The 16,309-nt window shown below is 39.3% G+C and overlaps 1 protein-coding gene across 1 annotated transcript in view; it reads right to left on the bottom strand.

Annotated features, from left to right (window-relative positions):
* Positions 1-16,053, bottom strand: part of LOC134540130 (uncharacterized) — a 150,345-nt gene extending 134,292 nt beyond the window's left edge. Inside the window, exon 1 of the mRNA XM_063382656.1 lies at positions 15,979-16,053. The gene's annotated coding sequence lies outside the window, so the exon portion shown is untranslated. The remainder of the gene's footprint in view (positions 1-15,978) is intronic.
* Between the last annotated feature and the right edge of the window lie 256 nt (positions 16,054-16,309).

Below are 16,309 nucleotides of genomic sequence, written 5' to 3' on the forward strand. Positions count from 1 at the left end.
TACACACAGTACACACAGTACAGACAGGAAACGAAACGTACACACAGTACACACAGGAAACGGAACGTACACACAGTACACACAGGAAACAGAACGTACACACAGTACACACAGGAAACGAAACGTACACACAGGAAACAGAACGTACACACAGGAAACGGAACTTACACACAGTACACACAGGAAACGAAACGTATACACACAGTACACACAGGAAACGGAATTATCACACATACAGTAGCGGAAACACACAGGCTTAGTTGGAAATCAGAATACAAGAATTAAAAACACTAAATTTTTACTTTCTATATTTAATTACTTCTCAACATTACACAAATACAAGTAAAAGAAGCCATTATTGTAAGCCTATATTCAGTAGATCCTCCATTCTTTGTAAAAATGATGGACCCCTAAAAAGGAAGCATGAAGACGATGAAGACACTTCGACATCATCGATAGCGAATTCCTACGGTAATCTGGGTGAAGAGGATGTCTTCTACAGTGATTGTTACAGTGACTCTGAGGCTGTTGACAAAGGCATAGACTGTGATGAAGCACCTAGAGCTGACAAGATCGAAGAATGTGGCGATGTCCTGAGACCGAAACGATAGAAACGTCGTGTTATAATAAATCTGATAATGCTTATTATTATCACTGGGACGATTGTGATATTAACAGTATTTATAATAAACAAGCAAGTAAGATGGTTGTAGAAGAGATTGATTACACATCATGGAAAGATCCAAACATATTGGTTGACCGGCTAAGACTTCTACATGGTTCGCTTTGTGCAGGAAACTATTCGTGCATCAAAGAAATATCCTTCATACTCAAAGAACTGAGGAAAGCTGGCTACATACAATTGTGCCGGAAATTAGGCATTTCGACACCTTTTTTTTAAATTTTTACAATAATTTTAAATTAATTTGGGAAAATTTATTTTTTTAAATTTATCTGGTTACCTAAGGGTGTAGTTTTTTTTAAGTCGACTGAACCGCGACTCGCCCCTGGTCGAACTTAGTGCTTGCATACTCCGACAGAGGGAAGTCTTTTACGGTAGTTCACTTCGGGCCAGACGACGAGAGTTGCCGAAGGTTTCCGACGCCCCTCCACCCTCTAAGACGAAGTCCTTTTTTTAATTAGCGACGCGGCACGGATGTGAGGGGACTCTTGCTCTGCACTCTGGAACGACCGCGTCGGTAGACCGCTGATCGCGTTTCGGGCTCCGTCAAGTTAAATCAAAGCTGACGCCGAGCAACAGTACTAAGATGTAGTCTGATCAGAAAAGGGATGTTTCCCTATTTAACTTTTGGTTTTTTATTTTAGTCATCTCAGCATAGCCCCTACGTAGTAATCCTAGTTTCTCCGCGGACCAAATTTCTTGTCTGGTGCCGCATATATTTTTTTCTTTTAACCGCGACGTCGGCCGCGCATCGCCCTCCATCTTCCGACCAGGCAACATGGCTGTGCCTAACAACAACTACTACCCTGTTTTGGTAAGTTCTCTCTTCGGTCCTTTGAACTTTGTCTCTCTTGCGGTCGTTTTTTGACCCAACCTTGTTCTGTCTGTGGTGCAGATCTAATTTATTTTGGTTTGGTCTGTCCACAGACAGGGTCCTAGACCCCCCCCCCCCCCCCAAAAGAGAAAGAAACCATCATGGGGAACTAAGGAAGCCCGGCGACCTCCAATTTTGAATGGGTGGTTTCGCCAATGTAAACCCTCACTCCCGGCCTTTTCGCCATCAGCTACGAACCGCCAGAAAATCTTCAGTTCGTGAGAGCGAGTGCCAGTGAAAGTTTTTTTTTTTGTAAATTTCCAAATGTAATTTCAGATATCAGATTCGAACCAGTTTAACAGTTTTGGTCTCTTCAGCCATCTCGAAATTGTATATGTGAAATTTTTATAATTAACCAATGATAAGCTAATATGGTGATTACAGATTATTATAAAATGTTAAAACTTTACGGTTTCTTTAAGAATGATGTGTTGGAAAAATAATTTTCTATTCGCGGCCCGGGTCGGCAAATGAGTAGGTAAACTGAGATCTCTTTAATAATGGTTAAATGATAGAAGTATTTTCTCTTTATAACTTGTAATAGAAAATCTTGAAAACAAACTTTGATCTTAAATAAAAGGATGCCTATAAACGTAACTGTTTGTTTTTATTACTTAAGGCAATAACGATCCACACTATGCTCCCAGGTCTTGATAGGGAGTTTACAAATTTTCTTTGGACCCACCCCGTGTCCGCCTCTGATGTTTAAAATTTTGTTCTTAATTATTTCTTTTCTGCCCGCCACTTCCAAGGCCTGTTTTGTCGACATCTTGTCAATATTAATAAATATTAATAACAAGGACACGAGGGGCGTTTCAATTGGTAGCAGAGCATGGTTTCGTCTATAGGCATACCTGAATAGGCATACGTAGAAAAAAAGAAAAAAAGAAAATTTTTTGAAAAGGTTTAAATTTTTTTTGGTACTTAGACCTGTTTTGTATGATATATTGTAAGCTGGAGCTGGCACCAAACAAGTTTCTTGTCCTTCTTTAAATGTTTTAAATTTATTTTTCTCTCGTAGTTTTTCACGTGCGGTGAACGTCGTAGCTTCCAACGCCCACGCAAGCTTGCGCGAGGTGCCGCGCGACGCCGGCCGAGCAAGCGCCTGCCTTATCGCTTGTAACTCTACCGGCCGTCGACGCCTGTCCCCCCCCCACCCACCCCCGGTTCCTGCTGACGCCTAGGGTCGCGTTAGCTTATTCGTACCTTCTTCAGGGGTACCCAAAGTCCATCTCCCCGGGACCCTTTCGTCTCTTTAGCGCAAGACGATCGCTTGCGACATGATTTTAAAATTTATGCCCAGTAAATCCTGGAGAGTAAATTTTCACGTGAGCCACTGCTTAGTTCACGCTTTTTTTCTGATAGCCAGGTGGTTGCTGCCATGTTGTTACATCCCCTCCTCGTTTCACGCCATGTGTCGCCCGCCGGCGTCTTATCTTCTAGGGCTGACCAAAGCTGACGTCTTTGTAGTGACGCCGGTTTTTGTTTATCTCCGCCCGCCGTAGTTTCTTTACGACGGAGAATTATCTAAATTATCGTTTGCTACTGTCGTCCCGCAGTAGTTAGCTAAAAGTATTTAAATTTAAGGAAAAAGTTTAGTGGTAAACAAAGAACTATACGTTATGAGTATTTTTTTTTCTATCTGGTACCAATGTCTTTACTAGTTGAACACGCAAGTACTAGTTAAACATAGATTTTTAATATACCTACGTTTCAAGGGCTTCCCTCCCCCATCATAATAATTATTTCAACCTATACTTAAATACATTTGATTTATAAAAATTTAACTTCTTACAGTGTTAAAGTAGTAATACTTGAAAACATAATATAGTATTAAAATAATAATATAATCAAGCGTATTAAAAAACGTTTTTCACCTCAAGTAAGCACCTACGGGGTGACTAGCAAATTTTATATTTATACTAATCACCGAGAGTGGTGAAATCCTTTTCAACCTCCAACGAGAGGTCCACTAAATTAATTTGTGTATGTTTAAGCATCCCGTTTATAGGCTAGCACACTATAGGTAATTTAAGATACTTTAATTGTTAATTTTTACATACTTCAGTTCAGTCATTAGCAAAATGATTAACGTAAATAGTTTTAATTTTTGTTTAATGTTTTTTACTCTGTAATACTTCTCTGATGCCTTTTGAATTTTCATGAATTTTATCCGGCGATTTTTTTATCTAGTGAATTTTTGATTACATTCATTTTTTTAAAATAATAATGATTATAATAATAATAATCTGTAAAGTAAGCAAGCATAATTTTTTGTAGTAATTTTTTTAACTGACCTTTGATTTAACAAAGTTTATATTTTTTATTTTCCTTATACGTAAATGTGATGTACAGCGACGTATATAGAGTCTGAGCACAGAAGCTGTCACATCTAGACATTTTTTATTTTATCTTTTGCATTCTACCCCCAAAGTCGTATTTATTCTACATCGTTAATGATCACATTGTTTATTTAAGTAAGAGCTACGTGACTTCCAGACGGCAAACTGGTTTCTTTTATATGTGTTTTCAAAAGTAGGACTTAGGTCAAGCTGGCCACAGTGCAGCACAAAAATCAGTCCTCTGAGCCAACGAGCCAAGACTGGGTCCTCTGGGTGAAATATTCCATGACCACTGGAGTGAACCCTGGGTCAAATCCCCAGCACTCTACTTTGGACGACCTGTCCAACCCTCCCTTACTGGCAGTGTGAAATCTATCAGCAGTCATGGAAGGTCGAACCGCTCAATTGTAATTCACCCATTTTTAGATTTTGTTTAATATATTTTTATTGCGATATATATATTTAAATAATTTAAATTCGAGTGCGAAGAGTAGTTGATTTATTTTTTTTGTTTGCAGAAAATTTTTAAATAATAGATATTGAATTAATTATATTAAAAACATCAGTGTTGTTGAGGCTTAAATCCCTAAAAGCAAAATATACAAGGCAGTCATCACTCTATAAGATTAAATATTTAAAACGTACATCATATATCTTATTCATTACATTAACTTTAATTAGAGGTATAATCAAAGCTATTATTAATAATATTCCTAAATTCATTCACAGTATTTTTACCTTTTCAAATTTATTAATGTGGTTGATCGTTTTGGGTCTCGAACCCAGTCTAGCTTGGGGAAAAAACCCTCGTAGGTCTCTTTGCTCCGGCCTGTTGGTCTGATCAACCATCAGTGCACGGACATACGGAGCCTACGTTAGCTAAGATCCGTAGATTCCGGGACCGAGGTGTTGCTTCGCTTTTAGCAAGCATCAAGTCTTCTCCATAGCCTGATTGAGCAGGGCTGAGTCCCAATGCCTTCGGCTTCTTGTGGAAAGATGTTTTGTACAGGGGTTTTAATTCCCGTTCTAGTTTTAAGTTACAAGGAGTGTATAGTCTCCATTTTATACTGAGTGCAAAGACGCAGGTACCTTTTTCGCCTCAGTGGCCTTATGGCCTCCCTCACAGTGCCCAACAGATGGAATCTACAGCTAGTCCAATCATCGAGATCAACCACGTCTAAATTTCACGTCATTAATTTAGTGCCTACTAAAGTTTATAATATTAACAGTATTTCCAAGTTTTAATTCATGATACCCTACGAAGTCCAAATACCTTGGAAAACCTGATCTTGAGACGTGACTGCGACGCGCGCGCGCGATAAAAGTTAGTAGTAGGATACAGGGGAACCAGGTTACTCGCCTAACTAGAAGTGTTTTATGTTCCCTATATGCTCCGCATTCAAGCGGGGGAGTATGTGCCGGAAATTAGGCATTTCGACACCTTTTTTTAAATTTTTACAATAATTTTAAATTAATTTGGGAAAATTTATTTTTTTAAATTTATCTGGTTACATAAGGGTGTAGTTTTTTTTAAGTCGACTGAACCGCGACTCGCCCCTGGTCGAACTTAGTGCTTGCATACTCCGACAGAGGGAAGTCTTTTACGGTAGTTCACTTCGGGCCAGACGACGAGAGTTGCCGAAGGTTTCCGACGCCCCTCCACCCTCTAAGACGAAGTCCTTTTTTTAATTAGCGACGCGGCACGGATGTGAGGGGACTCTTGCTCTGCACTCTGGAACGACCGCGTCGGTAGACCGCTGATCGCGTTTCGGGCTCCGTCAAGTTAAATCAAAGCTGACGCCGAGCAACAGTACTAAGATGTAGTCTGATCAGAAAAGGGATGTTTCCCTATTTAACTTTTGTTTTTTTATTTTAGTCATCTCAGCATAGCCTCTACGTAGTAATCCTAGTTTCTCCGCGGACCAAATTTCTTGTCTGGTGCCGCATATATTTTTTTCTTTTAACCGCGACGTCGGCCGCGCATCGCCCTCCATCTTCCAACCAGGCAACATGGCTGTGCCTAACAACAACTACTACCCTGTTTTGGTAAGTTCTCTCTTCGGTCCTTTGAACTTTGTCTCTCTTGCGGTCGTTTTTTGACCCGACCTTGTTCTGTCTGTGGTGCAGATCTAATTTATTTTGGTTTGGTCTGTCCACAGACAGGGTCCTAGAACCCCCCCCCCCCCCAAAAAGAGAAAGAAACCATCATGGGGAACTAAGGAAGCCCGGCGACCTCCAATTTTGAATGGGTGGTTTCGCCACTGGAAGCCCTCACTCCCGGCCTTTTCACCATCAGCTACGAACCGCCAGAAAATCTTCAGTTCGTGAGAGCGAGTGCCAGTGAAAGTTTTTTTTTGTTTGTAAATTTCCAAATGTAATTTCAGATATCAGATTCGAACCAGTTTAACAGTTTTGGTCTCTTCAGCCATCTCGAAATTGTATATGTGAAATTTTTATAATTAACCAATGATAAGCTAATATGGTGATTACAGATTATTATAAAATGTTAAAACTTTACGGTTTCTTTAAGAATGATGTGTTGGAAAAATAATTTTCTATTCGCGGCCCGGGTCGGCAAATGAGTAGGTAAACTGAGATCTCTTTAATAATGGTTAAATGATAGAAGTATTTTCTCTTTATAACTTGTAATAGAAAATCTTGAAAACAAACTTTGATCTTAAATAAAAGGATGCCTATAAACGTAACTGTTTGTTTTTATTACTTAAGGCAATAACGATCCACACTATGCTCCCAGGTCTTGATAGGGAGTTTACAAATTTTCTTTGGACCCACCCCGTGTCCGCCTCTGATGTTTAAAATTTTGTTCTTAATTATTTCTTTTCTGCCCGCCACTTCCAAGGCCTGTTTTGTCGACATCTTGTCAATATTAATAAATATTAATAACAAGGACACGAGGGGCGTTTCACAATAATGGCTTCTTTTACTTGTATTTGTGTAATGTTGAGAAGTAATTAAATATTGAAAGTAAAAATTTAGTGTTATTATTTCTTGTATTCTGATTTCCAACTAAGCCTGTGTGTTTCCGCTACTGTATGTGTGATAATTCCGTTTCCTGTGTGTACTGTGTGTATACGTTTCGTTTCCTTTGTGTACTGTGTGTAAGTTCCGTTTCCTGTGTGTACGTTCTGTTTCCTGTGTGTACGTTTCGTTTCCTGTGTGTACTGTGTGTACGTTCTGTTTCCTGTGTGTACTGTGTGTACGTTCCGTTTCCTGTGTGTACTGTGTGTACGTTTCGTTTCCTGTCTGTACTGTGTGTACTGTGTGTACGTTTTGTTTCCTGTGTGTACTGTGTGTACGTTCCGTTTTCTGTGTGTACTGTGTGTATACGTTCCGTTTCCTGTGTGTACTGTGTGTACGTTCACTTTCCTGTATGTGTACTGTGTGTACGTTCCGTTTCCTGTGTGTGTGTACTGTGTGTACGTTCCGTTTCCTGTGTGTACTGTGTGTACGTTCCGTTTCCTGTGTGTACTGTGTGTAAATTCAGTTTCCTGTGTGTACTGTGTGTATACGTTCCGTTTCCTGTGTGTACTGTGTGTACGTTCCGTTTACTGTGTGTACTGTGTGTACGTTCCGTTTCCTGTGTGTACTGTGTGTACTGTGTGATCATTACATTTATTGCATGTAAATTGCATGTATTGTGCGTACATTGCGTAAATTACGTGTTGGAGCTGATGGAGCTGTTGGAGCGCTTTCAGCTAATGGTCAATTGAAGCATAGGAGCAAAATGTAGATTTATCTGATGACGTGAATTGTAGCTCTTGGAGCCTGGCGTATATTGGAGAGAGCGAATTTTTTTTTCGATCAAATGATCCTCTTTTTTAATTTGTAGATTTGACTCTAGTATTATTGTAAATGGTTCTTGATTTGACTAGCGTATTATTCCATACGGTGCATGTATATAAGCGAGTCCTAGACAGTAGGTCGCTCAGTTTGTTACTGACGTCGGCGGTGTAAGGATCGTCTAGTTTGTTTCTTCTGGTGCATAAGTCGTGTCAATTAGCTGTTCTTGAGACCTCGATGGCATCTTTACCGTCTTTAACGTCGAACTCGATGGAGGTTGTACCGTCGACTACGGGAACCTTGACGACAGCTACGACGGAGAAGGAGCAGATTCCGTTGACAACCACGACGACAACACATCAGACGCGATACCACCAGCAGAAGAGACTTTAATGCCGGTAGTGCTGGCTGTGCAGGAAAACTCGACGAACTTCGTTTCGCCCTCGATGGAGGCTTCAATGGATTCCGAATCGACAACAACTAACGAACATCGGTGCTGTTACTGTGACAAGATTTTCTCAAACAGCAGCAATGCTCGACGACACGAGAGGAGCGAATGTGCCAAGAACCTATATCGTAAAATGTTTGTTTGTGAGAAATGTCATAAGCAGTTTGCCAGAAAAGATAATATGAAAACGCACATGAAGGCATGCAAAAGGTCCTGCTGTGCGGCAGAAAGTAAAGGTTTCGGCGCAACAACGATGCATCGATGTGCATAAGAGTATGCCTGGAAATGGTACTACTGTTGCAACGCCTGTATATGGATCAGGTCTGAAAGGCTCGTCTTCATCACCACGGTATCCTTGCAGCTACTGTGATACGTCGTTCGCATTTTCCCATGATGCACGAAGACATGAGCGGAGCAAATGCACGAAGAATCCTTCTCGAATGAAGTTTCGCTGTGATGAGTGCCTTAAATGGTTTACTCGAATTGACAGTTTGCGACATCATGCGAAAAAATGTAAAGGTGGAGTCTGTGCTCCTGCTGAACTACCTGTCAACATTTCGACTCCTCGCTTTAGATTGGAGACTCGTGAGCGTACAAGCAAAAAAACAGATGTGCAGAAACCGATTGCTATGACGTCTGGACATGGAACTAAACCTAAGACTGTGTTCGGTGCATTACAAGTAAACGACAATGGATTCTACTTGGCGCAGTCTGCATTTCGTGGAACGTTGAAAGACTATTATTATCTAAATACGTTCGGTGAGTCGAAGGACATTTGTACTTTTCTTGATGATATTAGACAGAACATAATCAATCAGCTTACTGATGACGTAGCGACAAACGGACCTTTGAAATATAACTTGTGGTTGGACTGTCTATATGGAAAGCCGTATCCGTTAGATGACAAAGTGAAGAAGTGTGCATTCAAGACATCGGCTGCAGTAATTTACAGTTCTGACGATGTGAAGCAAACTGTTAAAAACGGTATCCAGAAACTCTGTCCAGAAGAGGAGAACTATGTCTGTAAAGGTTCTGGCTGGACTCTGTCTAGTATAAACCGATTGGAGCTAAGAATTAGTCATTTCACACCGCTGCGGAACTAAATGATTGTAAATTTTCTGGCTTTCGTAAGTGATCCTGTAGTAGAATAGAAATTATGTAATAAATATTATGTTTGTGAAAGAACTTGTGGTGTTTAATTCCTCGAACCTGTTACTATTATGTTAAATTGATATTTTTTTTCATCGTCCAGAATCGTACCAAGGACCTAAGTCGATCTAATTAATCAGTACATTGATTGGAAATTTATTTAATGATTTCTGAACTTTTTCCCGAATCTCTAGCATTAAAATTATGAATTACCAATATGTTGGTGTTGATGGCTTATAGGATGATGATGACAGTAGAGGTTTTAATGTCTCTTTAAGAATGTTGAACATGGAATAGTGAAATTATTATTTTTTACATAAAATTAAACATTATTGCATCGATCGGGTATCGAACCAAGGACTGAAACTGATCGAATCAATCTGTAAATTAATGAGTGATTTATTTAATGAATTTTTGGAATTTTTCCCGAATTTCTAGCTAAATAATTACACGATTCCAAGATGGCGGCCAAATGACAAGATGGCGAGTGACACAGCAATAATAAATGATTACTGTACTCTAGCGGATAAGAATTAAACTAACATGGCGTCAGCGCACTCTCGCCGACGATAACAAGATGATGATGGTTACCAGCAGACGAAGACAAGATGGCGGTCATGACATCATACTAGTTGACCTTGTTATTGGTGGTGGTAGGTTAGTCTGTAGGTGACTTCCGTGGTGGAAGGAGCCTGTCGCCATTTTTGGTTTTTTTTGACTTCGTCGGGTTCGAACCGAGGACTCCGAACTCCGTGTCTAAAAAGTATATTTGTTATAAAAAATATATTAAAATTTTATTAATTTAATTTTTTTATAAATTTTAAAATTTTTTTCATTAAAATCGGATAATAAATAAAAAAGTTAAAGATGGCGGGCGTAATGGAAATTGCAACGGTGACGTCATAATCCTATAAATGGCTTAACGTTGGCTTGAGTTAAGGATGCTTAAGCCAGTTTTAGGAATTTTCAGCCGCTGGGATATTTGAGGAATAAAACGGGAAATTTTCCCTCGGATCGGGAATTTTTCCCTCAGAAACGGGAAATTTTTTCTTAAAACTGGAAATTTTGAGTCATTTTGAGTCATTTTTGAGGAATTTTGAGGAATTTTTGCCGCCGTGACGTCACAAATCCAAGATGGCGGTCGGCACCACAGGCACCACAGCCAGAAGCCGGTAGCAGTATGCCCTATTATATACTACTCAGATGTTCATGTGTCTATTGTTGCAGAAGCTATGCGCCGTAATCGCTTCGATGAAATTTTGCGATATTTACACATTGCAGATAATTAAAAAATGGATGGTACAGACCGAATGTACAAGGTGCGTCCATTGTTTGATCATTTGAATTCTGTCTTCAAACAAATTTCTGTCGGTGATTCAGTTAGCATAGATGAGCGTATGATTCCATATTTTGGACGTCACAGTGCTAAACAATTTATTCAAGGAAAGCCTATTAGATTTGGTTTCAAGCTGTGGGTAGCTGCTGATCCCTCTGGCTATATTTTCCATGTTGAACCATACTGCGGTACATCTACTCGATTTCCGACCACAGGTTATGGGCAAGGTAACGATGTTGTCATGGGTCTTGTAGATCATTTGAAACTCAAAAAGAGAATCAGGCTGTACTTTGACAACTTTTTCACCTCTATTGCGCTTCTAAGAAAACTCAAATCTAATGGCATTGGGGCTACAGGGACACTGAGAGAGAATAGGTGCGCAGCTGTAATGAAGCTACCAGACATGAAAGCATTCCGAAAAAACAAACGAGGAGACATGGCAATGTCATCATGTAATGACCTCCTTGCAGTAAGGTGGAATGACAATAATGCTGTAACTGTTCTTACAAACTGTGATGAAGTTGAGCCTAAGAAAAAGTCATCCCGCTATTCTCGCGCTGAAAAGAAAACTGTAAATGTTGAAGTTCCAGGACCAATTGCCAAATATAATGCCAACATGGGTGGTGTGGACCTTTGTGATCAATTTGTATCTACATACCGATGTGGTATCAGATCAAAAAAGTGGTGGTGGCCAATCTTTGCATGGACTGTAGATGTATGTTGTGTTCAGAGCTGGTTGTTATACCGAAGACTAGGCTACGACTTGTCATTACTGGAATTTCGTCGTCAGTGTGCAACTAACCTCTTGAAAACACATGGCAAAACTGCAGTTTCTCCAGGAGTTCGTCCATCTTTGGCATTCTCATCAGTTCTTGAAGAAATCCGCACCGACCGTATTGATCATATAATCACAAAAGGTTCGAAATACAGGCGCTGCAAGGTTTGCACTAACAGGACAAGCTATGTGTGCAAGAAATGTGATGCTCCACTTCACCCTAATGAGTGTTTCAAAGCATTCCATACAATGTAAATTTCAAAACAATCAAGCTGAAAAAACTTTGCACAAATTCTGTTCATTATATGAAAATGTTGTACATACATGTTTTGATAGTTCAAGTAATTATTATGTCATAAATATATATAAACCAATAAAAATTTTGTAAAAATATTTTATTTACTATTTTGGAATTTAAATATGTAGTAAAACATACATTTTATATTGTAATGATAAACTTTATCCATTTTCGACTATGTTACAGCCCAGTGGCAACTTAAGTTGCCATGTCAAAAAAATAAATAATTGCAAACCAACTTTTTTTAAGTGTTCCTCGATGTTAGATCTACATGTGTAAGGATTTTCATACAAAAAACATAATTTTATAACTTTTTGATGTGTCAGTTTGTGAGAAAATGCATTTCAATATACTAAAAAAATTATTTAAGTGAAACCTGTACAGTTTTTGTCTTAACATTTGTTCGGTGGCGTCCTAAGGCATTAATTTATTAATTAAAAAATCCGAATGAATTACACATGTAGGATATTTTTTTTGATGTGAAACATCTCGGAATACTTCAAAACAGTTCGCAGTGAATAAGTTATGTTTTTTTAATTTTTTCGGACACTTAAAATATTTTTAAGTATTGAAAATAAGCATTTCCTGATGCATATTTCTATGCTATACAATATTAAAAAAAGCTTGGTCGAAAAATTAAAATTTTAATTTAGTTTGATATTTGGCAACAACGCACGAAGAAACGACAGCGCTAATGGCAATCGGCGTGTGTTAGAGAGAGAGAGAGAGAGAGAATGCGCCCATTTACTTCCACACTGCAATCTAAGAGTGGGATGCTCTATAGTACTTCCAGTCATAAAGTTTGGCATAGTAGGTTGGGTCATGCCAATAAGTATTCAATGAAACTATTAATTGATAGTATGGCCGATGACATCAATATATCAGGACATGCGGATTCTGAAAAGTGTATTTCATGTGTAATGGGTAAACAAACCAGGAGATCTTATAAAATGGTTGGCACCAGGGCTGAAGCTATTTTAGAATTAGTACATAGTGATCTCTGTGGTCCTATGTGTGTACCGAGTTGGGATGGTGCAAAATATTTATTGACATTTGTGGATGACTTTACAAGGAAAAGTTTTGTTTACTTGTTTATAAATAAATCGGATGTGACTAAGACGTTTAAAAATTTCAAGGCTCTTGTTGAAAATCAAAGTAATAAATAATTAAAATTCTTAGAACAGATAATGGTCGTAAATATGTTAATTTTGAATTGCAGAACTATTTAATTCTAGTGGAATAATTCATCTGAAAACAGTTGTCTAATCACCCGAACAAAATGGTGTGGCCGAGCGCCTTAACAGAACACTGATAGAAAAAGTTAGGTGTATGCTACATGATGCCAACCTATCAAAGCGTTATTGGGGCGAAGCAGTAAGTACAGCTAATTATTTGAAGAATAGGACACCGACTAAAGCTTTAATTGGTAAGACACCGGAAGAAGCCTGGACCGGGAGAAGAATTAATTTATCGCATTTACGTATATTTGGATGTGAAACATAAATGAGAATAAATGACAATAAAAGGAATAAATTAGATTTCAAAAGTAAAAACTATATATTTACTGGTTATGCTCAGGATAGAAAAGGGTATAAGTTGATTGATCCTGACGATCCAACTGATGTTACAATAGCTCGGGATGTAGTATTCATTGAGAATGATGCCCAACTATCTACGTTGAAAAATAATGAAGACGTCTATAACCAAGAAATTTCTGACGAATTTCTTTTTAGAAATTAGAATTTTTCTATAGATGAAGATTTAGGAAATACTGAAGATGAGGACTCAAATGAAGACGTCGATAATCAAGAAAGTTGTGAAAGCTCGGTCGCATGGTAAAAAAGAATGTCCCCTCACTGGAAAATACTGGTGAATAACACTGAATCGTTTGCTGACAGTTAAGTAAAGTAAAAATCTCACTACGTTATGGTTACGATTTTGACCACCGCAAGAGTCACTAAATAAATATACTTCCTTAACTGTTGGTGGAAGGTCATTTAAATAGTCGAGCAGGAATGTACACACTTCGTCTGGGCCACATTTTGCTTGCCCTTCATGATAACAATAACATGTTGCTGTATTGTTCTTTAGGTTATGTATTCCGAAGACATAGAGCCACAGTTTTCTCAAGTAAAACATCTCCTGAACTGGTAGACATGGCAAAGGCAATTTATGCATGTAGTCGAATACAATGGCTACTACATCATCTCTTTCCTTACAAAGCTTGGTGACATCTTGAAGTTTTCTGTAAAATTTTGATGCACATCTCTTATGAATGAGTAACTCTGCCGCTGCCACCCTTTTCGCTGTCTCATTGAGAAAAGTGGATTTCAACTTGGCCCCAAGTTCTTCACATGTAGAGCATACATCTACTTGTGGACGGCCAAACCTATAGTTAAAGTTCTCCCTGAAGTATTTCAGGTAGAACTCATACTTAACATGAAGACTTGAATACTTGGAACAGAAAAGTTCGTACATTTTTTTACAGTTAAAACTGCATCCAGGTAAATGGCTGGTTTCCCACTGTAATGTGTATAGTGCTTGGGAAAAGACTTAATATGGTCATCAATGGCAGCAATCACTTTTCCTCATAAAACATTTGCCCGATTAAGATGTTTTCCTCTGTTGTCTTTAGGGGACTTCCCACTTGCCAAGAGTGATGTTAGGCGATGAACAGCCTTATTACCAACTGGATTTAAACTTAGAAATGCCTTACGACAGACATGAATCGTTTGTGACCCATTTTTTACGTAATAGTTGAAAGCTGAAGTTTTAACAAAGGCTGGTTCCTTTATTCTGTTTCTCCATCTTGCGATTAAAAGGCATTCAGTAAGTTCACAAAGGTACAATTCTTGCTCATTTTTAGTTTTTCCATCGTACAAATCCGAAATTATGGCTATTTGTTCTTCTTCTTCTTCTGTGAATTTGTTGGAACACTTCCTTCGAAAACTAGAAAGAAAGACAAAAATTTTAATGTCCTGGTGTATGAGCTTGCCCTCTCCTTATAAATGCTGCAAAGTTCAAACCTTCCTTTAAATAAAATATTTTTATACTGGCCATTTTATCTATACATATACAGCAAACTAATGCTCTTAACTGTGTGCAGTTAGCAAGCACAGGCCTATGTTACACATTAACGCAAAGGCTGTTTCCAAACACTCTCCAAATATATGCATATTTCTTAGGTGTCCAGTGACCTCCACACTGAATTATCTAAGGAGACCCCTTCAAGAAATCCAGACAAAATACAACAATGATAATATGCTCACCTACAAGGTGTACCAGTGGTTTTAGCATGTACAAGAAACCCTTTTGATGTTGTGTAATGCAATCCTCTTGCTTTAGCTAACTTCCTCTTTTATTTCGCATATTCATGTGTATTTCTCACACCTTTCTTTCTTCTCTTACGATCTTCAAATTCTGATTCACTAGCACTCATAACTAAACACACCAGAATAACTTTACTTTGCTGCAGTGTTTATACTTTCATGCAAAACAAACAGATAATGTAACAAGGTGTTGCAGGTACTGAAAACCGTATTTTATGTAAAAAGAAGTTGCCTTATAGCTATTGACGTGGCGCTGCCAAGTGATAAAACTGTGGTAGGTACTGTTTCAGTTCATGTTTATTGATTGGAACAAGGAAATATGTCCTGGACATTTTTCCTTTTTCCATTCATCAATATTGTCGTCGCCTGTCCGACTAGCCCCTGAATGATAGTATTTTGCCGGCTACTCAGTGTTCGGTAGAGAGGGGTTCGGGCCGCGTGGCCAAGGGACTTAGTCACCAGGATAACAATTGACACACTCGAAGACAGTTTCCAGGTTCTTTATATACGGTAAATCAAACCCTTTACAAGGGGCTGCCGCGTTTCCGCTTGTGACTAATTCTGTAGGGCGAAGCCCGGTTCCGCGCACTGATACTGTATGGGACAAATACGTGACGTCCCGTTCGTGACGAGCAATACCCGCGCCGCTAAGACTTGAACTCTATGTGACTCGCCCCATAAGCTGAACGACTGACCAGACAACACGGTGCCCGGGAGGGCCCGTAAATTACCGTACAAGCAATGGTGAATATCCAGTCTGCAAAAAGAACTCCGCGACTCGTAAACCACCGGAGAAAACACGCACGCGAGAGAAGTGACTGACTGCAAGCCGCGACTGAATGACGAGGTGAAACACTCGTCTAAATGACAACACGACTGAAAGGTAGGAATTACTTCCTCTCGGCAAGGCCTGAACTCCAGCGAGACACCGCGCCCGTTCTCACCGTCTTGGAGCGATGCCGCAGACACGTCCGCTGTCTCCAGCGCCCAGCTGCCGACTGCCTGCCTCCCCGCCTCGCGCACTTCTGTCTCGGGAGCACAAAAGTGGTGCATTTTTCGTGCGAATTCGTGTAAACTCGGCAACTGTCGGGATTAGCTTTCTCTCTCTCTCTCTCTCTCTCTCTCTCTCTCTCTCTCTCTCGCTCTCTTTCTAACCGCTTCGAGTAGTGCACGTGGCGCAAGACGTTCAAACACTTGCTTTCGAACGACGAACGAATAGAGTTAACAATTAAACTCCAACTTTACCCTTTGCAGAAACGATGTACTGAGTTGTTT

The sequence above is a fragment of the Bacillus rossius genome, chromosome 16 (assembly GCF_032445375.1).
Source record: "Bacillus rossius redtenbacheri isolate Brsri chromosome 16, Brsri_v3, whole genome shotgun sequence".
In the NCBI taxonomy this organism is placed as follows: Eukaryota; Metazoa; Arthropoda; class Insecta; order Phasmatodea; family Bacillidae; genus Bacillus; species Bacillus rossius.